The sequence below is a fragment of the Urocitellus parryii genome, chromosome 12 (genome assembly GCF_045843805.1).
Source record: "Urocitellus parryii isolate mUroPar1 chromosome 12, mUroPar1.hap1, whole genome shotgun sequence".
NCBI classification, from domain to species: domain Eukaryota; kingdom Metazoa; phylum Chordata; class Mammalia; order Rodentia; family Sciuridae; genus Urocitellus; species Urocitellus parryii.
In genome coordinates this window covers 38,047,543-38,072,059 of record NC_135542.1, presented here as the reverse complement: position 1 = coordinate 38,072,059, position 24,517 = coordinate 38,047,543, and the positions used below count along the sequence as shown (strand labels likewise).

General features: G+C 52.9%; 1 protein-coding gene across 2 annotated transcripts in view; it reads right to left on the bottom strand.

Annotated features, from left to right (window-relative positions):
• The window catches only part of Hpcal1 (hippocalcin like 1), an 89,854-nt gene extending 65,637 nt beyond the window's left edge, over positions 1 to 24,217 (bottom strand). For both annotated transcript variants that reach the window (XM_026395062.2, XM_026395136.2), the window contains exon 1: positions 23,950 to 24,217. The gene's annotated coding sequence lies outside the window, so the exon portion shown is untranslated. The remainder of the gene's footprint in view (positions 1 to 23,949) is intronic.
• Positions 24,218 to 24,517: the final 300 nt, after the last annotated feature.

Here is a 24,517-nt window from a genome sequence, read left to right as displayed (position 1 = left end):
GTGGCCCCCAAATCCATACGCTAAGCCTTAGCCCGAGCATCACAGAGTATCGCTGTTTTTGGACTCGGTTTCCTTAAAGAGGTAGTTACGACCAAATTGGGTCATCAGGTGGGTCCTAATCTGGTGTGCTCAGAACAGAGGGATGACCACGTGAGGACACGGAGGAAGACCACTCCTACCAGACGCAGTGAGTGGTCTCGGGGGACACCAGCCCTGCCGACCTACACCCAGCTCTCAGACTGAGTCAACTGCACTGCCATGGCAAAGTGGCCTGGGGGGCCCAGGAAGAGTTCACACAGACACGCTGCTCAGAGGAGGAGCTGAGGCCACTCTGAAGCTTTAGGTCTGACGCACTCACCTGGCTCCGCCCCTCAGCAAGCCCGGCGCTGGGGCAGGGAGCGGGATACTAGGTTAAGATTATGTCACCTATCTAGTTGGAGGGCACTTTGGGGAGCTGGCCTTATTTCTCTTGCCTTGTCCTACTAGGAGAAGCATTAAATAGATAGAAACTGACCTGGATTGCTCCTGTCTGAACTCAAGAGCATGTGGGACCTTCATCGTTGAACAAACGAGCCATTAATAGCGGTTACACCATTAGGAAGTCCAGCTCCATGGCAGGATCGCAAACCCTAGTGTTGATATGGACTCTAAAATAGGACTGGTGCTCCCAGCAGCCTGTCCCGATAATTAATTGTTGAGTCAATTAATGATTTGTCGACCTTGACTTGCATCGCCTAGGTAAACATCATTCAGAGGTTATTTTATACTTCAAGGTCACCCAGTAGAAAAATTTAACCCAGGGCTGGGGTTGTGGCTCAGCAGTAGAGCACTCGCCTAGCACATGCGAGGCCCTGGGTTCGATCCTCAGCACCACATAAAAATAAAATAAACATATTGTGTCCAACTACAACTAAAAAATAAAAATAAATAAATATTTAAAAAAAGAAAAATTTAACCCATAGGTAGGCTGCTGTCTCTAGTGGAAGTTTAATACATTCTTTACATGAACTAATTAAATGAAGCTTCATAGTGTAGTCTCGTCTTATTATTTTATTCCTACCTCATCGAGGGAAGCTCAGTCTCACCGACTGCAAGTAAGAGAGAGTCAGACCCTCATTTAGCTATTCACACAAGTCCCCATCTAAGGAGCAAATGACTATGCTGTCTCCACACGGTCCGGACACTGGCCACTGAACATGTCACCAGGCAGGCGATGTCTCGGACACCAGGAGGCCAGCCGTGGGGTTCCTGGTGAGCAGGGAGGGGTTTGTCCAGAGTTGCTCTTTCCTTAGGTGCATCCCTGCATGGAGCTAACAGTGTTATTAATGAGGCTTTCACTAACGAGGCTGTTTTATTAAATTGTTACTATCAGTGATCATCTGGTCTGAAAGAAACTGATGCAAGGAAAGGACCGTGCTTTGTCACTGGTATTCACAGTGCCACTCCTATTCATGACCAGGGGTCCAGCAGGGTGGCGGAGGCGAGGCTAAGCAGTTGAGGTGAGGGTTTGTGAGCGCTGAGCTTGAACGCTTTCTCAGCCGACGGTGGCTTTTCAGCCAACTATGTACATTTCACTTTTTACTTTAGAGTTATTTCCTTTTCCTAAAGAGCTGTTCTTTAGGTTAACGTTGAATTTTACATTGAAATTGTGGGTTTAGTTTTTTGGTTTTTTTTTTGGGGGGGGTGTTGTTTTTTTGCTGTGTTTTGTTTTTGGATCTTGGTTTCTTTAGGTAAATTTGAAGTTGAGCTAGGGTTCTAATCTGGACAACCAGTTTCTCACCTCTACTTACAGGTCTTCACACTGGGGATACATTTCTGTCATCTAAGGCCCCCACTTTGTTATGGCAGCCTGAGCAAGGGCTGCCCCCACCCTGGGGTTGGGCACTATCCCTGGCAGGAGCTCAGGGGCAGTGGGAGGGGCAGTGCTGGCCTGCATCCCTCCCACCTCCGCCTCGGGATCCAGTGTTGCTCACCAAGGTCTCCTAACCAAGGTCCTTAAGGTACCCAGCAGGAATAAGCACTCAGTAAATCGTGAACATCACCCAAAAGTTCAGAATCATCACCGTCCCTCTTACGCAGCCCCACGCCCTGTGGTGCCCACACAAGACCCCTGAGCAGGCTCAGAGATCACCGGGCCACACTGAGAAAGAAGCCCCTCTAACTTGCCACACACGTTGAAGTCTCTAAAAGGGGGGGTGGGGACCAAAACAACCAACAAGCCTATAATCCCAGCGGCTTGGGAGGCTGAGGCAGGAAGATCGCAAGTTCAAAGCCAGCCTCAGCAAAAGCAAGGCGCTAAGCAACTCAGTGAGACCCTGTCTCTAAAATACAAAATAGGGCTGGGGATGGGGCTCAGTGGCCGAGTGCCCCAGGGTTCAATCCCCAGTAGACCCCCACCAAAAAAGGGACCAAGATTTAACAGTCTCCAAGGCCAGGGCCCATTTGCACAGATGTACTGACAGCATGGCTCTGCTGTTCAGCTCAGGGGGCGTAAACAGAGACTCTCGGACCCTCAAGCAGCTCTTCAGGGCCACAGCCCATGCCCTCAAGGCCGTCAGTTAGCAGGGGCCAGCTGCCACCACTCCATTAGGGGTGGGGAACCATGCACCCACCTAGAGCCCAGAATCTGGGCCTCAGCAGGACTGAGATTCACGGACTGGAGCCGGGAAGCTGGGGAAGTGCACGGCTCTGAGGAAGAGGCTGGAGCCAAGTCTGCTGCTCGTGTTGAAACGACTTCATTTTAATACAGTTCTGCTCCTCAGAGGGGCTCTGCCGGTCTCCCTGGGAGGGAAGGGTCAGCAGGGCTGTGTGTTCCTTCTGGAGGTGTAAGGCAGACTCTGTTTCCTGGCCTTTTCCAGCTTCCATAGGCCACCTGCATTCCTTGGCTGGTGGCCCCTTCCTCCGTCCACAGAGCCTCAGGACTGTGCCTCTGTGCACACCTCCACAGTCACATCTCCTTCAGGGTGCTGACAGCTGAGACAGGTTCTCTTGTGTGTGTGCGTGTGTGTGCCTACACGCCTATGTGTAGCACTGGGGACTGAACCCAGGACCTGCCTGTGCCAGACAAGTACTCTAACACTCAACTACTTCCCCAGCCCTTTGATTTTGTTTTGAGACAGGGTGTCACCAAGTTTCCCAGACTGGCCTTGAACTTGTGATCCTCCTGCCTCAGCCTCCCAAGTCACTGGGTTTACAGGCTGCACTCCGTGCCCAGCTAGGTTTCCTACTATGATAACAGCAGGTCCTCCTTGTGATCAAGGACACTCTCCCCATTTCAAGATCCTTGATCTGCATCACGTCACAAAGCCTTGACCCTGTAAGCCACATACCCTGGGGTCTGGGGTCAGGACGGGACCTCATAGGAGAGATGTGGGGATCCCGCTGGAAGACAGATTCACAAAGTGGGGCAGTGGGTGCATAAGACCCCCAGGGCCGTTTAAGGGCATTCTGAGAGGGCCCTCTGGGGGCTTTGAGGCCCAGAGGTGCAGGAAGGGTAGGAATCTGCATAATAATTAACTTCCCCCAACAACTCCCCACGTACCCAAGTATCTGGAGCAGAGAGGTGGGGGAGTAACTCAGATCTTGTTTGTGTTAGTCTGGTTCTCCAGAGAAACAGAGCCAGCAAGACATACGGAGATAAACAGAGACCTACTGTAAGGCATCGGCTCACAGAATCCTGCAGGCCGAGGAGAAACCCCACCACCTGACTCTGCAAGCTGGGGACACGGGACAGCCCGTGGTGTGGATTCTAATCCAAGGCGAAGACCTGAGAGCCAGGAGCTCAGCGTCCCAAGGCAGGAGAGAAGGGAGAGCAAGTTCACCCCCCTCCCTCTTTGTGCCTATCCAGACCCTCAAGGGATCCAAGGCCAACTGCTGATTCAAGCTCAGCCCGCTGATCCCAAGCCCAGCTTCTTCCAGAAACACCCTCCCAGAACGGTGCCTCACCAGCTGCCTGGGCACCCCTGAGCACAGCCCAGCTGGCACACACGGGGCACCACCAACCGCACTGGTCAATAAGGGGCACAGACCTGCTCTGCTCTGGCACTGCCAGCCGAGGGGCAGACACACCAAGTTCCAAAGCAGATCTGTCACCTAGGAACTGCCATTGACCTCTCTGGGTCTCAGTGTTGTCTGTGAAACGGGATCCTGGCCATCGCCTGCCTACTGGGGAGTTCCTGGGAGACAAAGCAGACACAGAGCCCGGGGCTCCGTTCAGGGGTGCTGTCCCCGAGGCTGCCCCTCCACATCCCACAGGGCCAGGCTCTATCCGCAGCTCAAGGATGGAGGCAGCCTCGACTTAAGTCCTTCACACTTACTAAATCTAATAGGCCATTACAAATGGAGTTCTGGAAATGAAAAGCTGTGGTCTGGCGTGAGCCATAAATCACCCACTTATGGATACACATATAGTAAGTCATTAGCGCTAACACCATCTGCAGAAAACGCTTCCCAGAGAATTAGGCCCCCTACAGTTTGGCTCTAAATAACTCCATTCTCTACTGGAACAAGCCAAGGCTCTTGGCCAACATTAAGTGCTCGCTGAAGGTAAGAGTGCTCACACCCACAGATGACGATGTTAAGTGGCCCTGTCCTAGTCTTAAAATAAAAACCAAGTCAGAAAAAAAAATCCATTGCTCCCCAATATTAATAAGACAAAGGAACTAACATGAATATAGCACTTTGACACATGATAGCTCATATAATCCTCATGCAGCCTTTCAGGTCAGTGGGACTTACATGTTAAGAACCTCAGACTCAGTTAAGTGACTTGCTTGAAGTTCACAGAGCCACGGAGCAAAGAACCTCGAAGCCCACCAGGCTCACCCCAGCGCAGAGCTGGAGGAAGTAACTGCACGTCGAGAGTGACCTAGGACTTACTACACATTCTGGGTAACAGACCCGTCTTGAAATTCTGTTTAACATGGAATACAAAACACTCTCCACTCAGCCGTGGCTGCACACCCAGGAGGGTGGGGAGGGTGAAGGACTCCAGATGGACCCAGGTGACAGAGCCCTTCCACAGGCGGCAGAGGCCACTGGGAGGCGACTGCACTCCTCCCTCCGAGATGCCACGCGCACAGTGTGAGGAGGGTGCGTCCCAGCGCACTCCCACCCAGCAGAAGCGCTCCCTGGGCTTGGGGAAGGAGGGTGGTCAGGAGACCTGGGGCCTGGGGCTGAGCTAAACAGTCAGCAAAGACCAAGAGCCAGGAGACAGAAGGAAAGGGCAGAGAGTCTGGGGAATGGCAGCGGCCCAGCTCCCTGGGATGCAGCGTGGAGATGGGATGGGAGGCTGCGATGGCCAGCTGCTCAGGCTGGGAGCCTCGTGCACCTGCTCCCGAGCGCTGGCCAATTCCAAATGCACAGGGAGGTGAGAGGGGGACACTGCCCGGTCTTCCCAGGGAGAACCACCCATGTGTCACTCACTTACTCAGGTGCCCAGGAGGAGAGCAAGCACCGGAGAGGCCGCACAAATCCTCCCCGTGCCCGGGACTAGCGGGCCTCAGGCCAGCTGCAGGGCTTCAATTCTCAGCCTAACTGGGTGCACAGGCCAGGGTGGGGCGGCCTGGCCTACCTTGCAGGTGACAAGGCACAGCTCAGGGCACAGGTGGAAGGCCAGCCAGCTGCACACACCCAGGTGGATAGTACCCCACCAACTGCCTGTCCCACCCTAACCTTTGAAAACAGGATCAACCACAGGGCTCCCACCATCTGCTGTTAACAACCCGAGGATGGCGGCCAACTCCTTCCACACACTGCAACCCCCACACCTTCCCAGGGAGCCCGCCCTGCACTCATTTGGAGAAGCAACTCCGAGGAAAGGTGGATAAACCTCTATCTACCCGAACGTAATTCACTCCACACCCCCCAGAAGAGACTGGAAGGAAGGCCCGTTCTCCCGTGGAACCTCTGCCCCTGGGGTGTGGTCCCTCTGGGACCTGGTCACCCTCAAGGCACTGACACCTGAGATGGAGTCTTGGCACCTCAAGAGAGGACAAAGGACAGGCCCATGGGGACACCATCCTTTCCTCTCCTGACCCTCTGCTCCCTCCGGGGCCACACTTCCAGGCAAACGCTCAGGGATGATCTGCAGCAGGTCAGATGACAGTGAAATAACGTGTTTCCTGAGCACTATGTCCCCAACTGCTTTTTCACTTCCCTGCTGCTCCCCAGAGTGGGGCAAGACCAGCCAGACTCCGTGCCATAAGGAAACAGACCAGCAGCCAGCTCCCAGCTGCACTGACTGGCCCCAAGTGAGCCTGGAGAAGCAGGGCCCCGGGGACGCGAGGAAGCCAGGCGGCACCTGCGGCAGGTGCTTGATATGCACTTGCAGCTGCGCTTGCGGCATCTTAGAGCCACAGGCTGTGTCAGGAGGCCACTCTGCCCGGGGCCCGCGGCCTTCCCCTCGAGGCCAGGTCAGCTGGGTGCTGGGAAGGGAGGCCACCGAGACCAGCTCTGAGCAAAGCTCTGCAGAAGCAGGAGCGGGAAAGGCCAAGTCCCAGGAGAGCAGCAACCCCACCCAAATCACGGCCCTTACCCCCCCTGGCACTGCCACCTCGACCCAGAGTCAGGGACAAGTCATCCTCTATATAACAGTCCTGTCTAAGGACTTAAGGCCTCGGGCTGGGGCTGAAACAGGTCAGTCTAAGTGATGATGGGAAAGAACGTGTCTGGATTGAAAACCCCGAGGGTGGAGAGGGATCCTGAGGCTAAAGGTGAGAGGCACCAGTTCAGAACCCAGCGACCCCAGCAGAACAGCTCCACCCGCCAGGTACCAGCTGCCTCCAGGCAAGAGGACGGAAGGACTGCCACTGTCACCAAAGATCAGTGGACAGGCAGGGCAGGGTCTGCACCTGCTGTCACTCCCCCAAAATGGGGCTGACACAGCAGGCGCCCAACGTCCCGCTACCCAGGCTGTTGAGTGCTATCCCCAAAGCAGGAAATGGAGGCAGAAGGGAAATTACTTTCTCCCCCAAGGTCACCAACAGGTAGTTGTGGGTGAGTCTGGTCTTGAGCTCACCAGGTCTCCGGAACCCAGACTGACCTCAGAGCGCTGGGCCCCTGCAGAGCATTACTACAGAGCTGGCCCAGGAGATTTCTGCACAACAGGCCACTTACAGTGTAGGGCGGCTGCCATGGTAACCAGAGTCTTAACAACTTTGGCATTTCCACAACCTCTGATTGATCCGGAGCTCAAAATTAACATTACAATGAACTAGTTATTTGCATTTAATTTATTTTAATTGGCTTTTACATAACAGCACAGTCTGGGTTTCACCCTTAATAACCACAGGGCCCACCAACAGGGAGACCCTGAAAACAGCTGGCTGCGGCTCATGCTCTTAACTGTGAGTGCAAAGATTCCCACCTGAATTTCTTTCTTCTTTTTTTTAAATATTTCTTTTAGTTGTCAATGGACCCTGATTTTTATTTATTCATTTATATGTGGTGCTGAGAATCGAACCCAGTGCCTCACACGTGCGAGGCAAGAGCTCTGCCACTGAGCCACAGTCCCAGCCCTCACCTGAATTTCTTAAAGTCCCTTTTGCCTAATGCTCCTCTTCCCTGAGAAGACAAACCCTGGGCTGTCAAGTTCATCCTTCAGAGTGTGCTCTTGGCCCACATTTAAAAATGGAAGACGAGGAGCTCATCTCTGTGAAGTAGCTGCAATGCTCGTTGATGTCCCCGGGGCCTGGGAGAACCCTGGGCTGGACACCCCAAAGGTCACTGTGGGATGACCCATGGCCCTCGTTTATGTGTATGACACACAGACTGTGCCTGTTCCTGCTGTTCCTGTTATAAATGAGGAGTGGTTCTGGCGCCCAAGGTGGAGCTCGGCCAGGCCTGTGGAAGACGGGCCGGCTCCAGGGACGGGGTAGGAGGGTGCCTCACACGGCGCCCACACCTGGAACCCCCAGCAGGCCACAGCCTGGACTCCTCTTAGTTCCATCCACCCTGCGCCAGGCAGAGGCCCAAGGCCAGACCCAAAGTGGAATCGAGGGGCAGACTGGCCCCTCTCCACTGGGACGATGGATGATGTCAAGTGCGAAGCTCACGGGGGACACCTGGGAACAGGACCTGTCACTGGAGATGCCCAGCGTGCTTCTTGAAAACTGAGTGGGTGCTGGCCAGGGGCAGGTGGGGAGGGGCAGCCAGAGATCCCCAGCAGCAGAGGCAGCAGGTGAGGAAGCCCGGAGAGGGGCAGGGTGCTCGGAGCTGCCAATAAACAGGGTCTAAGTCGCCGGCTGGGGGGGACCTGAACCCTGGCCGTCTCAGAGGCCTGAGCCCTGGGATGGGGGGAGTGAGGCAGAGAGGGAGGGGCTGGAATGTCTCCCAGGCCTGTGGGCAGTGATCAAGCTGGGGGACTTGGAATGACATGTTCTGTGTTAAACACTGCATCCATGAGGATGCTTTTGGCTGCAAACAATATAAAACCTGACAAGTAGTGGTTTAGGCAAGAAATAGTTCTCTTTGTGTCACAAAACAGAACAACAGGGGAAGGGCCCAGGGCTCAGGCAGGGTTCAAGAGGCCATCAAGCACCCAGTTTTCTTCTGCTTCGTGGTCCTGAGCACATGGATTTAGCCTCATGTCACAAGAGGGCTGCCCTACTTCTAGAAATTATATCAGCTTTCCAAGCAGGAAGAAGATAGAGGGGCCAAAAGCCGTCTGTCTTGGGGTTTGGGGTCTTTATTCAGAAACGGAAGCCCTTTCAACCGGCCTTGAACTTAACCTCTCATCACCAAAACTCTCTGGGTGCCCCTGGCTAGGACGGCGAGGCTCTTGGGAGAGAGGTCCTTGCACTTGCTCTTCCAGTGTCTGTCAGTCCCTCCTCGGCCACGCCCTTGTGTCTTTCAAGACTTTGCTCGAAGGTCACCTTCCCTTTGCATTCTGACCACACTATGTACCTGTCTCTCTGTATACCTGAAAGAAATGAAAACGTGCGTCCGCACGGAAACTGTGCACGAAGGTCCCGGCGGTGGCGTCATCTGTAACAACCTGCAGTGAAAACGACCCAAATGTCCATCCACAGAGAAGTGAACCCACACGTGGCCCAGCCGTGCAGTGGGGTATAATAATGCTGCCACACGGAAGAGCCACAGAAACATTGTGCGCAACGAACGAGCCAGACACAGAGGCCACATATTTTACGACCATTTATCTGCAATGCCCAGAACAGGCAAATCCAGAGAGATAAGACATGAATCACTGGCTTCCAGGGCCTGGGGCGGGAGATGGAGGAGTGCAGGCTGACAGCCAGAGGATTTCTCCGGGGAATGATGAAAAGATTCTTGAATCAGTAGCAGTGGACGCTCACCCTCGTGATACTAGAAAACAAGTGAGTTGTACATTCATCTTTAAACTGCTGTTTTTGTGATATGTGAGCTATATCTTAATTTTAAAAGTTTTTCTTCTTTTGTTCATTTATAAAACAACAGAATCGAACCCAGTGCCTCACACATGCTAGGCAAGCACGCTGCCACTGAGCCACAGCCCATCCCTGAATTTTTAAAGTTTTTCATTCATAAACCAGAGCAAGCCCCTCCCTCTCTTACCCCCACCACAGAGAACTCCTCCTGCAGTCACTGCTCTTTGTCACCGTCCCCTCCCTGCGGAGGGCCGCTACCCTACACTATGTGATCGGCACACTACTGTCCTGTCCATTGCTCTCAAGTAGAAACGTAGGGAGGGCAGGGTTCCTGCTGGACCGTCCTTGTCATGCAGTCTGGCAGACAGCCTGTGAGTCACTGGGTGAGTGACAGCTTGAGTGACAGCGCTCGCTGCTGACAGGGCGTCTCTCACCCGGGGGTTCTCCCTCCAGGTCCAGTTTTTGCAGAGACTGCTGAACACGGTCCCTGCCTTTAGGAGGTCCCCAGCCAGATGAAAAGATGATGGCCCTGGTTTGGAAGTGAACGGTCAGGCCGGAGTCTTGCAGATGGCCAGGGCCTCGGGAAAAGCCCAGGAGGCTTCTGGCAGGAAAGGGCAGCCTAAAGCAAAGCCATGACCTGGGAGGGGACAGGAGGCTGCGAGAGCAGGACAGCCCTGGGTGGGCGGGTAGCCATGAAGCGAGCTCTTCTCTTGGTGCTGAGAACCAACATGTGCTTCCCCTTCCCCACAATTCAAGACCCAAGACCTGCCGCCGGTGTCCCCTGTGCCCAGGGCCAGCTACACTTCATGAGGCCTTAGTCAGCTGTGAAGCAAGTCCCCGAGGATTTAAGGTGCAGGTGCCCACATGCCCAGCTTGTTACTGACACCAGGGATCCAGAGGTGGCCGCCCTCGGGAACAGGTTCAAGGGGAGCTGCCCGAGTCAGGCCTTTGAGTCGGGCTCGGCTGGCTGGGTTTGAAGGCGCGTTTGAATCTGGGTGCTCAGTTCCCAGGCTGCCCGGGCCTGGCGGACGTCGGACAGTCCTGGAGGTGGGCGAGCAGAGGCACGTGTCTTTCCTCGGTGAGGCTCGGGCCTCACATCCTGCAGGAGGAAAATGAAAGGCACAGGCTGGCCAGAGGGGGGAAGGAACTTCCACAGGGAGCCATAACACCCCCCTCCCGCAGGGCAATCGGTGACGTCTGACAGTCACGTGCCAGGGCGCAGGCAGAGTCCAGAGCCCTGGCGCCTGCATGGGTATGGCACTCTACAGTTTGTAGAGGTTTAAGGATAATTATTACAACAGGCCTGTGAGGCAAGGGGCGTTATTCCCATTTCACAGATGAGAAAACAGATGCTGTCAGGCAGGGCCCATCAAAAGGGAGGCCCGGGGATGGGCGTGGCTCAGCGGTGGAGGGCTTGCCCTGCGTGTGTGAGGCCCTGCATTCCACCCCCAGCACTGCAAAAACAAAAAAAAAGGAAGAGTGGGTCTGAAGGACCCCAGGGTGTGCAGCAGGCACAGGGGTGGGTGCTGTGGGCCTCAGGGAGCGTGAGGACAGGGCCACAGGAAGAGTCCTTCCCTTCACAAAGCATGGCCCGGTCACTCCCCTAGACCATAAGGGAGTCAGTCAGCCTCAAGAAACCTGGTCTTCCCAACGGGAACGCCAAAGCCGGGTGTCTGCACCCAGGGCACGCGAGGCTGAGGCCCGTTTTCACCCTCTGAGCTAGGGACCCAGGTCATGCCGGGCAGAGGCAGGGGTCTTCCCCATCGCCCACGCCCGGCTCTGCCACAGCTTCCTTTTGCACCACATGCACCTTCTCAGGTGGGTACGAGGCCCCTGTGGCCCCCATGAGTCACCAAGCATGTGCCAAGCAGGCGTCTGCGGGTGGCTCCCGGAGCTGGGGGAGGACAGAGTGCAGGACTCTGACTGCTGCTGTGCAGGGGCTGCAGGGGGCCGAAGCCCAGCCAGATGGCAGGAGGAAGGGCACTGCGAGCATTCAGCAGACCAAGCACTGCCAGGAGCTCCCCACCAACCGCCCAAGACCCCTCTAGGCACCAGGGAACAGGGAGCTCCCAAGAGGAGGTGCGGCAGGCCTGCCTTAGGGTACAAAGTTACCAGGGCTGACTGGAAGCGCTGTGAGTAACAACAGATCAAACAAGCAGATGTCACCCGCTGGCATCCCCTCCCCCACCTCCCGCCAAGATTCCACCCGGGCTCTCACGGGGGCTGGCGCTGAGTCAGGAGTAGGTCAGCCCGGGTCCTCCTCACTTTCCCGGAGCCTGTGATTGTTACGGTTCGGATCTTAAATGTCTCCCAAATGCCATAAGCTTGGTCATCAGCCTGGGGCACGATCAGGAGGTAGTAGAACATTCAGGAAATGGGTCCGAGTGGAAGGAAGTTAGGTCGTGGGGTGTGCCCTTGGAGGGGATATTGGCATGGTGGCCCCAAATTCTTTCTCTTTGTTTCCTGGTCATCGCGAGATGAACAGGCCTCTCTGCCATGTGCTCCTACCGTGATGTACTCTGCTGCCACAGAGGAGCAACAGGGCCAACCACCATGGATTGACACCTGTGAAACCATGAGCTAAAATCGGCTCTTCCTCCGTCTCAGGTATTTTGACACAGCAGTGAAAAGCTGACTAACACAGGGATCATGCCATGACACAGCCCACAGGGATCATGTCACAACACAGCCCACAGGGATCATGTCACAACACAGCCCACAGGGATCTGCCATAACACAGCCCACAGGGCAGGGTCCGGCAGGCTAGCTTCAGCGATGCCACAGGGCCCACATCAAGGCTGGCATATAACATATAACTGTTTTAGATAGAAAATGTTCCCCCAAAAGCTCATGTGTGAGACAATGCAAGAAAGTCTGGGGATGAGGAGATTGGGTTATGAGACCTTAAACCCCTGAGGTGGATTAACAGGTGGTAACTGTAGGCAGGCAGCGTGTGGCTGGAGGAGGCATGGGGGCATGTCTTTGGGTACCTCTTTTGCCCTCGGTGAGTGCAACGCTCTCTGCTTCCTGGTGGGATGTCCTGGGCTGCTTTCCTCTGTACTCCTTCCACCAGGGTGTCCTTCCTCACCTCGGACCTAGAACAGTGGAGCTGGCCATCTACGGACTGAGACCTCTGTGAGTGCCAAGGACACTTTTCCTCCTTTAAAACTGTTCCTGTCAGGTCTTTTGGTCACAGAAGTGCAAAAGCTCAATCTGTTGAGTTCTAAAGGATAATCATCAACAGCACTAAAGAAGCATCCCTAGCTTTATTAAGACTTTGTTGTTGTTTTGGATCAACGGTCTTGATGCATTTAAGCATATCTGGCAGGAAAAGGGAGGGTGCAGCATTAATAATTAAGCGAAACAGAACTGAAGGCAAAATTATGCCAGATACCTCAATTAGAATGCCTGACCTTTGTTTTAGAAAAACTTAATTCACACTCACTCTTCCAGAAATCTCCCCCACAATGAGGCTTATTCCTCTTTCGGGACAACTGGTATACCCAGGAAACCACCCAGGAAACCACCGTGCCATACCTGGTCTCCATAGCAACCTACCTGTCTCCAGTGATGGGAGAGCATGCTTCCTGCCTCAGTGTTGGATCCTGGAAAAACCTAAGGACCCAGCATTTAAAGGAACAATTTCCGAACACAGCATATATATATATATATATATATATATATATATATATATTTTTTTTTTTTTTTTAATTTGGCTTCCTTGTGGTTGGTGAAGATCCTGAAATTATGTACCAGATATGATGGAATTTTGCTGATAATTGCAATCTTCTTTTTCCAGATCATAAATACAGATAGCAGACTATAAAGAGGTGATTTATTAAATCTCTAATTCAAGAAACTATACGCAGACGCTGAGCTCACAGCAATGCAACCTCGGGATCCCCCATTTTATGCCTGTTATTTGCCTGGAGGTGGCCCGTCCTCAGCATCTCTCCCCCTCCCTCACCCTGGAATTAATCTTTCATATTAGGCAGTTTCTCTGACGGCTGGCCTCTTTTCATAACTTTCCATCGCTGACTCAATATCCTGGACTCAGATTAAACCTCTGAAAAATGCTGGGGATGAACATCTTTTGGAAGTCAGGCATGGCCCTAATGAAGGCTGAGATGGCTTCCCGGCCAGCACATAAATACAGTCAAGCCAACGTCAACTGAGGTCTGAGTCACAGGGAGAGGAGGAAGGATCCCCACCAGGAGCCCTCCGATTCACAGGGCTGGAGACCAGCAGGTCCATTCCCTGGGGGTCATGCAGGAGGGGCAGGGTAGGTACAGAAAAGGTTATTTTCAGAAAGGGAGCCGGAACATATTAGCCAGCTAGGGAGACAGGAAGGAGATGCTTCCCAGGGAAGCAGGGACTGTGGTACTAGGACATCAAATTCCAAGGTGAAAACAGCAGGAGCCACAAAGCCTCCCCCAGGTCAAGTGGACACCCACATTCAAGAAAGACGCTGCACCATGAACATCTGCACCCTGCCACACTCCAACGGTGAATTTCTCAGAAGACTCAGAACGTCTTTCTTTATATCCAGTTAATGCACTTGCTCAGTATTGAATTTAGATTCACTTAACAAATTCTAATGGTGCATTATGACAAATTTCCATTAATTCAAATAATCACAAGTATGGAAGTTATGGGTTCCAGCCAGTCTGAGGACAGAGAGGAAGTCTGCCAGGCAAATTAAGAGGGTAAGCCAGATACACGTGCAAACAAGGAATGGCACTGGCGTTCCTTTTAAGACCATTTTTCTTTCTAATTGCCAAAGTAACACATGCCCAGTGGAAAACTCAGAATGTATAGAAATATGAAAAAGCAGGAGAGAAGCCACCGTGATCCCATCCATCACCCACTATGAACCACTGAGTGTCCTCCCTTCCCATCTGCTTTCTCTGAGTTTTTTCTCTTGCAAACATTAAGTGAAGTAAAGCTCCGTGTATAATTCTATATCATGCCTCTCAATCCCATGCTTAGGAGAAACGCTTTGGCGCTGATTTTCAACCCCTTTAACTAATTCCTATTATCCTACCACCACTAATATGCTAATATCAAAGGATTCTGAAGAATTCACTAGAAACTTCAAATGGAGGCAAAATCCGGTTAGGAGTCTGCAGTACTAAATATACTTTTTGTCTGAAATTATATGATTACTCTTCCTGTACAATACTTCCTAATGTGGACTTTTCTTTAATTTGCAATTAGTCAAAACAAGGAGTTCAGTTTACCAGTCTCTCAGGTGATCAGTGGTGTAACTTTCCAGGAAGAACATAAAAGCACTGCTATAATAAGGAGGGCAATCTCCTCCGCAGCGGCTTTTCTTGCTGGAGCATCCTCTTAGGGAATAGGAAACGGTGTCTAAATAAGGCACTGGGTCTAGAGCCTAAGGACCAGCTCATCCGCCGACCTCCACCTTGCTCTCCCCAGAACTAACACACTGCAATCATCCCGCCAGTTCTCTCCTTTAACCATGAGCCCCTGTCTTCTTAATCCCAGCTCCCTTAGTACAGGAAGCTAAAAGAAAAGGTTGACTGGTGACAGGCAGATGACACCAACACACAGAGCCCCTACCCTAACTTCAGTCCCTTCCAACCCCCATGTCTCCTTCTACCTATGCTCCCCAAATTTCCCCTTCTGAATTGCAACACCACCTCTTAATATGCAGTTGCCAAGGTGTCTATGTTTTCTAGTTCATTTTTTCGGAGTCAGTTTAGCAATGCAGACTCTCTCTGTGCTCTGCATTGGGTGTAACTACCATGCAAGTTTACATTTTTAAACACTTTTCCTGAATTGTTGAGCTGATGGTGGATTTAGGGGTTACCTAGCCATAAGCCCCATTTGCCAAATGAGGAAGCTGAAATCTGGAGAGGAAGCATTTCTTATGCCAAGTCAAAACCAGACATTAATAATGGAATGGGGGCCACTCCACCAACCCCTAAAGACTTGATGGCTTCCAGACCACTGCACTGTAATTTTAACAAATGCATAGAACAAACATGCACCAATCAACGACGTGCACAGAAAACACACTAGTGCACTGACCACTCAGGCCTGCAAAGCAAGCCCTTCAGGCAAACTGTGAAGATTTTAAATAATTCAAGGTACTCGCCATCCTACAGCTGAAAGCGTGGGGGGCGGTTACACCAGACCTCTGGGCATTCACGTGTTCCAGGCCCGTGGTACCAGGAATGGAGGATCATCAAGGAGAAATTCATCAGGGTCCTAACTGAAGAGGCCCACTGCCCTGGGAGACGTGGACAAATATGATGCCCAGGAATAAGGCCAGGCTCCATCCAGAATAATCTGTCCTCCCTAGAGGGCAAAGGAGAGCAGCACAGAGCAGGTAACACTGGCTTGCTGCTGGGCCTGAAAGCAGGTGAGACTTCCCGGCCCAGGATCTTCCACAGCAGTAATTCTCATGGAGCCACTTTCAGAATCACATTGCACCACCCATCCATTGAGTTCTCTGTATCTACAATCCTCCCTTCCACTCCCCTCAAACGGCAGGAAGACTGTAAAGAAGAGCTGGGATGGCAATGTGACACAATGGCCCAAAGACTGAGAATCAAGATTGCGACTGTGTGATGACAGTGGTGATGGCGATCGTGGTAGTGAGGGCGATGTTAGTGATGGTGGTGTGGTGATAGTGATGGTAATGATGGTGACCTCGGTGGTGTTGGTGATCATGGTGGTGATGGTGATGGTGGTCATGATGACAGTGAAGGCGGTCATGATGGTAATGATGACGGTGATCGTGGTGATGGTGACAGTAGTGATGCTGAAGATAAAAATGATAGTGACTGTGGTGGTGATGATAGTGATCATGGTGATATAGTGACTATGATGACATGTTTGTCTTGGGGAGCCAGCATCTGGCCCAAAACAAGCCATGGGGGAAGGAATTATGAGTCATAATGAGCCCTTTGCGTTACTTGGAGGATCCTGTGAGAGAAAACTTGGAATCCCTTTCCTGTGCTACATTCTCTCTCCCCACTCTCACTAACACTGGGGGAAGCAATTCCAAAATCCATAAGCACCCACCTGACAGCAAACTCCAAGGACCGCTGGCCATGCCATTCTGTTTTCATGTCCAGTAACAGTTTATCTCCAAAAACATATATTAACAAAAGTGGCCATTCATCATTTGCATTTCAGAAAAAAAGGGGAAAGCAGCCACCAGACAAGCCAAAGACCTTCACCCCAACTCCACCAAAGGCCTATGTCCACCTGGGCTGACTGGGAAGACCTGCAAAGCCACCTGGGTTTTATGTCCACTGCTAGAGGTCAAAGCCCCACCACACTGTCTAGGTCATGCCAGAAACCAGGGACCCAATGGCACAGCTGAAGGGATTTTTTTGGAGGGGTACCAGCGATTGACCTCAGGGGTGCTTACCCACTGAGACACATCCCCAGCCCTTTTATGTATTTTATTTAAAGACAGGGTCTTGCTGAGTTGTTTAGGGTCTTCCTAAGTTGCTGAGGCTGGCTTCGAACTTGCAGTCCTCCTGCCTCAGCCTCTGAGCTGCTGGGATTACAGGTGTGTGCCACTGAGCCTGGCTGAAGGAATTTTAAAGAAGCTCATTCTTGCCACTGCTACCGACTCTAGGGTGAGGGCTGGGAGGTTGGGGAGCCACCGTCCTGCTGCCCATGGCCCTGCCTCAGGTCCTGGTCTGGGCTACCTTCGGGACATCCATATTCCCTTGGCCAGAAGTTCCCCAGCCACATGCATTGAGTAAGGAACACTGCACAATCCTGGGGAGGATTTTTTTTTTTTTATGCACAGGTGATTGATTTAAAGAGGTTCTCACTTCTCTCCAGAAATGGACTAGAGGGCAGCAAATGGAAAGGACAGGAGTGACAGGGAAAGGTGGGGACTAGCATCCATTCTGTTTTCAGGAAACACCCGTTAAATGCACAGACAGAAAGCAGAGTTGAACATCTTGCTGCCGGAGGGGAGGGCGTTGCCATCCACACACAGCCACTCAGAATGGCGCTGTGAGTGTTCCCAGCAGTCCTCAGTCTGCTCGCGCACACATCCAAACTCAGCAGATGCTTCCTCCGCACTCCAGGGGAAGGATCAAGAGGGTGAGGCCTCCTTATGTCTGGGGAATAGCCTGCAGAATCTCTGTGCAGTCCCCAAGTTCAGGGTTACCGTGGGTGAGTAGGGACCCTAAGAGATGCTTCTCAGAAGATGTGAAGCTAGAAAGACCCAAAATGGCAGCTCCCCAAACTCCAAACTGACAGTCAGTGGCTTCCTTTTGAAGCCTTCATGCACATCTGCATACAAAGACTCTGACATTAAATGTCTTCAACCAGAATTTGAAATGGAATAATTAGTGGCAGAGGAGGTACTTATAGCCATGAAGACTTAAACTGTGACAAAGTCCACCACCATTAATACACACAAATAGCCAGCCAAAGACTCACTGGTGCCCATAGCTGTGTTTCCTGTGATGCTCTAAATGGGCCTAGAAGCCCCTTCTGTACGTGAGGAAGTGGGCTCAGATACACAGCAGAGACTAAGATTCAAATCCAGGACTCCCTGATCCTAACACCCAGATAGCTCCCTGAGATATTTTGAAATGAGAATGTAACCCTGATCCAAGCTGAAACAAACAAGATGTTCTTACGGTTCACAGCGGGAGTTTGCTACCTCAGTGAGAGCAAGAGACCTCCTTTACATTTGTCAAACTGGGTGTCCTCTGCTGGTCACCTCAAAACCCAATACACAAGGTGAGGACCACTTCTGAGATGCAAGGGTGTAAAACCATACAGTCCACTGTGTTCAGCCAGCCACTCCCTCTCCAAGGCCCCCCACATATTTACTAGAATCTTATGTACTTATGGAGTTCAGCTGTGGACCAGATCCGAGGGCAAATGAAGATGCATCTGGTACCACTCATGCCCTGAAAGGCACTTCCACAGCTTTGGACGGGATGACGAGACTTGTACAGGAAAAATTGAGCATCGGCCCAAGCCAAGCCATAGGAAGACATATAATTATGACCAAAATAGGACAGAAGAGAAAGTGACCTGATTCCATTCTTGGTTCTAGTATTTTCTGCTTATGGGTAGCCTTGGGCTATTCATTTTGTTCTGGGACTCTTTGGTTTTTTCATTTAAAAAATTAGTCCAATGCCCTTTGCCTCACAGGTTCTTGGTGGAACAAGATAATGAATGCAGCAGGGCCCCACACCATCTGGCACCTTGCAAACCCCGTATCCCAACGTCAACACTCTTCTAGACACTCCGGACGTGGACAGAAGAAATGTGGGAAAAGCAGCTCCAGCTGGCCCAGTCAACATGCCTTGAGGACACTGCGGACAGCAGAGCTGGGCTAGGTGCGGCAGGGGAGGCCAGGAGACAGCAGGGAGATGAACAAGCACTCAGTCCCCTTGGGTGGCACTGAGCCAGAGACCAAGCCTGACGGGAAGCCTTCAGGAAGGCGTCACAGAAGAGGCCCTTGAACCAAACCTGAGACGGGAGGAAGAAAAGGCAAGTGCAGAGAATCAAAAAGCTGATCCACCGGTGGCCGCCAGTGGCTGGGGCTTGGGGTCCGGGAACAAGTGCAAATAGGGACTAGACATCTTTTCTGGATGATGAAAAAATCCTAAAAGGGATTCTGGTGACAACTCTATACCTCTATAAATTTATCAGACACCAATGAATTGTACACTTAAAATGGGGATATTTCATATGAATTACTATATATTTCTTAATATTACTGTTAATATATTTTTTTAAAAAAAAGGATGAGCAGGAATCTTGCAGATAAAGAAATATGGGTGGGAGAGAACACAGAGGCACTGAATATCCAGCCCTAATTCCAGCCGCTCCACGGCCCATCCCTCTTCCAGGCATCAGGTCAAAAGATGCTTCTGCAGAAGTCCCTTTGGCCCTAGCTGGGGACAGAAGTTTCTCTGCTGGCACCAGAGCATCAGGGCTTGTTGATGATCTCCCCAGACCCCAGCCCTAACCCTTAACTCAGGGCTGGCAGCAGAGTCCAACGTTCACTGATGTTCACTGAGCAAGAGAACAACCTGGCGTGGGGAGGGGCGAGGGAGCAAGATGATGAAATCTGTGTTCTGAGCAGCAAACTGGCTGCAATGGAGGAACCAGATGCCAGACTCCAGGGTTTGCTGCATGGGAAGAGAGGCTCGGGGCTGGGAAGGAGAGACCAGGGCCACAGGGAGCACTGACCTGGTCAGGCAGGTGCATTGAGGGAGGGGAAAGAGCCCCTAAACTCTCCTGAGACATAGAGCTCTGACAGACGAGGAGGAGGCCCTGTGGGCGTATCGGGTACAAGATGCAGTTTCCACGGGAGAGGGGAGTCCTGCTCCATCGCACTGGACACCATCCTGGGGGACAGGGCTGGGGCCGTAGCTCACACAGAGAACACAGGCTGTGTTGCCTGCCGGTGCAGACGTGAGCACGGTAGCTCAGCTGGGGGACAGGGACACGTGAAGGAGACTGCTCCAGAGACACACTTGGTATAGTGCCTGCCCCAGGGATTCTTCCCAGGGAGCAGGGAAAGATATTGAGGACACAGAGCACTAATGTGAAATCAGAGAAGCCCTGTGAGGGGAACCACGCACCTCCCAAAGCCCTCCTCCCTCCTTCAGGACTCTGCCCCCCTAACCATGGAGTATTGAACAATCTTGAGTTTTCTTAGTCAAAGGCCAGAGGCCCATCACTGCTACAGGTGGGGCTGAGCCGGCACCTCCACCCCCAGGCTCCTGGCTTCCTGCCGACCTGGTTGTACTTCAAGCACTGAAAGAAACAAATTCAGTCCCCAGAAAACACAGCCACTGGATTAGCAAGCAGGGGGTGTAGTAGGAAAAGGAAAAACAGCCCCAAGAAGACCCCCACACCATGCTGGAGGGGAGGGCAGCACCGCAGGTCTCCGGAAGGGTGTCTTGAGTTAGTCATGCCTCATAAATACAGAGATGTGAAGCTCTGCCTCTGAAATTCAATTTTACTTGAAACGACATGGCCAAGGTAGGGCTCTCTAAAGGATTTACTGTGCTTTTCAGATGATTAAAAAAAAAAATTCTTTAGACTTATACCTTGCTCATCAGCACGGAAGAAATGTTCCACCTGTCAAACTATTGATTACCTGGAGTTATATTACAACCTGCACCTCTAGAGCCCCACCAATTGGGGAGGGGGTAGAAAGTGATTTGAAAGAAGAAACATTCCCCCCATAGGACAAGTGGCACTAAGAAAGCTCATAAGCCCATCTCAGTAAATCTCCATAAGCAATTACCCTCTGGCAACCCCAGATTAGAAACCCAACCCAAAGGGAACAGAACCAGAGCTACATGAGATTCTCAGCTGTGGCCTTACATGGCATGAAAACAACAAAGAAACCTAATGAGACTGTGAGAGAAGGGGAACCCCAAACTACAGCATGATTACAATCTACAAGCATCTGCTCATCTAACTCCAAATGTCCCTTCCCTCCCAGCGCACAATGACATCAGGCACTGACTAGCAAAACACACCAAGTCCCCCATCAAGTCTGGCGGGAATTCATCAATTGAAAGTACCTTCCCACAGCACACAGGCAGTTTAGGTCCAAATCCTAATACAAACCTGATCCCACTGGAGATAAAGGTTGAGCTGCCAAGTAGCTTAACCATTGGTACCAAATAAACCCTGGGGCTGCTTGTTAGCAGCCTAGATTATCACTGGCTCATGATCGAGCCTGGTACGTCATCATTTATGAGTAGCAATATGAGGTCCTGGAGTAAGTTTGGGAGAAAGACACATTGAGTAATGGAGAGAAAGCTGCATTTTGCAGGTGCTCAGCATGGTGCTAGAGACAGAACTGGCCCCAGGCAGTCAGCGGGGTACTGACTGTGAATGACAACCCCTGGAAATGTGCTTGGAGAACTCTGAAGGCAGGTGTTGGGACCACCTGGCCAAAGGAAACTCCTAGCAGTTTCAGGTAGGGATGGAGCTAGGTGAGCCCACTCCTCCTATGACAGCTTAGATTTCTAATTCTGCACAGCCCTGAGATAAACTCTGAAGCAATTTGTTTCAGTTATTCTATTTCTCTTCAAATCTCTCTCTAGGAGAGCTCTTAGGAAGTGAATGGGTCCTGGACTGGAGTTGGGGCAAATCTCTTTTCTTCTGGGGTTTTTCGCTTGATTTTGGCTTCTCCACAGGCCCAATAGCCTTCCATAAATCTGATTCCCGAAACCATGACTCCCAAACTGCTATGGCACATTGACAGCTACATCTTTAAAATACATTAAAGTGGCACCCAAAGACAGCAGGAAAACCAAAAGGTGACGCCAAGTCCTAAGACCAGGGAGAGACAGAGCCCCTGGGCCTTCCCTCTGGCACATTATCCAATGAAACCTCAAGAGCGCAGCAATTACAGGCCCTTTCAAAAGTGAAACAGAAATAGATCTAGTGCCAAAACACCGGACTGCTTGAGACAAAGGGCTGGCTTTAACTAGGAAAACAAAACAAAACAGCCTTTTGGTCTGTCTTCCGAGCTGAGAAAGCCAGATTGATTTTTTAAAAAAATCATTATTGAATCTGATTATGGGGAAAAGAGTAGGATTCAGATCAAAAGCCCTTTTATCTTCTAGGATATTATAAAATCATTAGATGAAACAGAAAAAGGGTTGCATTCTAAGTGAACCCCTGACACCAAATCAGGATGAAAAATCAGCTTACAGCCATCAGGCCCAAGACCTCCCCATCATAGCCTTGGCTGGAGGCAAATCCAATAACCCAAACTGAGGTTTCTGCTCTGGTGTCACAGAAGCCTGCAAAGGATGCCAGGAGAGCACTAAGGGGGAGCACCTGGGGCTCAGGAAACACATCTCCACCAAAGGCAGCCAGGCCCAGTATCCCTGCCCCAACCCACTTCTCTCCAGTGCTCCGTTTTGAGAGCCTGGGGCACCAACAAGATCTGTTTGTTGCTCCCTTGCTTAAAGGTTGTTTTCACACTGGAAAGAGTCCTGAGAGCAAGAAACCAAGGCTGTGAAGGAAGGAACCACTGGCTGGGGCAGAAGGTGGCAGGCACTGCAACCCACAGATGCCTTGCTGGCTCTGAGCCAGTGTTCAGGTGAGGTTAGAAGGGTGCCGCCCAGGACTGAATCCCAGGCAGAGCAGTGTGCATAGACAGTGCAGTTCAATGTCTATTTCAAAACTAAATATTTTTAAAATTAAGATGTGAGACTAGAAGGAAGGCTCTCATACCCACTTGGGCCTCAGGCAAGGGAGCTGGAACTAGAGGAGTTAGGGGTGAGACTGGAAGGTGTCCATTGTGAGGCCCGCAGCAGGACCTTCCTGGCAAACATTTTCCCCAGGATGGAATTGATATTGGCCTTTTAAAAAGGAAGTGGGGGTGGCCTTCGGTGTGACCAGGCCAGGCAGAATGCGAGAACCGCGTCAGTAGGGAGCGCCACTTGGCTCTCTGATTCCACGGGCTATATCCCCCAGGAACTAGGCACTTGTTGAACAAAACGGCTCCCGAGTCCGCAACCGCTGCCTTCCGGCCAGGAGAGGGACCCCAGCACCGGCGCGGGAGCCTCCGGGGCTGGAGAAGAGCCCGCGCCCGTCGCTGCGCGCTCCCGCGCCCCCGGAGGCGGCGCCCCACGGCCCCGGAGGTGCGGCGAGAAGGCAGCGCACCCAGCAGCCTAAACTTTCTCGAATCTCCCTGCTTCGTTGTTAAGTGAGGGCCGAGAGAGAGGCACGAACCGCCGCAGGAGGAGAAATATAAGCACCCCACCCATAATAAAGCAAAATCAAATATTAAAAAACGCAAGCTGCTAATCCCATCAACGCAGCACCTACTACGTGCCAGGTACTGGGACGAGAGCTATCTTTAGTGCGTTCCCATTCGAACTGTCACGACAGCTCCTGAGGAAGGAGCTGTGCCCATTTAAAAGAAGGGCAAACGGAGACCCAAGAAGGTGGTGTGTCGGGCTGAGGTCGCAGTGCGGGTCACCAGGCCAGAGCTCGGCGGTCTCCCCCACGCCCCGCTCACCGTCCGGGAGCAGGGAGCTGATCGCAGCCGCTCGGGCCCCCACCCTCCGTCGAAGCTCACAGGCTACCCACGTGGGCCGCTCGGACCAGCCTCCGGGCGGGGCTAGCCCCGCCGCCCAAGAGGCCAGAGCTCGCCCCGTCGGGTCCCAGCCTTCCCCCTGCTTCTAAGCTCCGCACTGCGCCGACCGGCGGGGACCAGGGACTCGGCTCTCCGGGCCACACCGCCCACGCCCACCCCGCCACCCCCGCTCTGCGCACACACGACACCCGCCTGGCACCGGTCCCCACCAGCAACTGCGCCCCGACACACAATTCCACAAACGCAATTCAAAACGTTCATCCCAAGAACACACAGGGATCCCCACGAGGACACGCCATTCCGGAGACACGCCACGACTCGCGGTCACCCAAACTCCACCACGCAGAGAAACCCAGGCACCCCAACACACGCACACACACACACGCACACGCACACACACACTCACGCACGCTGAGAGACCGATCGCAGCTCACGCCAGTGCACACGACTGCCCTCCCGCAGTCCCGCAGCCCGCCCCTGCCCTACCGGCTCCGGTGCAGGACGCGGTCCGCTGGCTTCTCGAGCCCAAGTTGCGCCGGTGGCGGTGGCGGCGGGCGCGGGCCCCTGCCCGGGACCAGCGCGGAGACCCGAGGGGTAGCTAAACGCGCGGGCTTCCGTGAGCCCGCAGCCGCCGCGCGGGCCCTGCGCGCATCGCCGCCCAGAAAGACAAAAGGAAGCCGGCGGCCGAGGGAGGGAGCGAGGGGTTGGCGCCCGCAGGTCCGCCGGTCATCCGCCTGCCGCCGCCGCGGCCCGCCTGCCAGCCCGGGAAGGAAGGGACGCGAAGGCGGGACCCGGAGGCGGGGGCCGGGGCGGGGCGCGCGGCCGGGGGCGGGCACTCAAGTTTCCTGCGAACCCGCCCCCGCTTCGACCACGCCCCCGAACCAGCTCCGCCCACCGGACCGCGGCCCGGCCACGCCCCGTCCGTGGCCACGCCCCCCACTGGACCTCGAGCTGTAGACCTTGGGCTGGGGGCCTGCACCCTGACCACCCTTGCCACCCGCTACTCCTCAGTCCTCTCTCGGAGCAACCGAGGCGCTGCCAGGCCTTAGCCCCA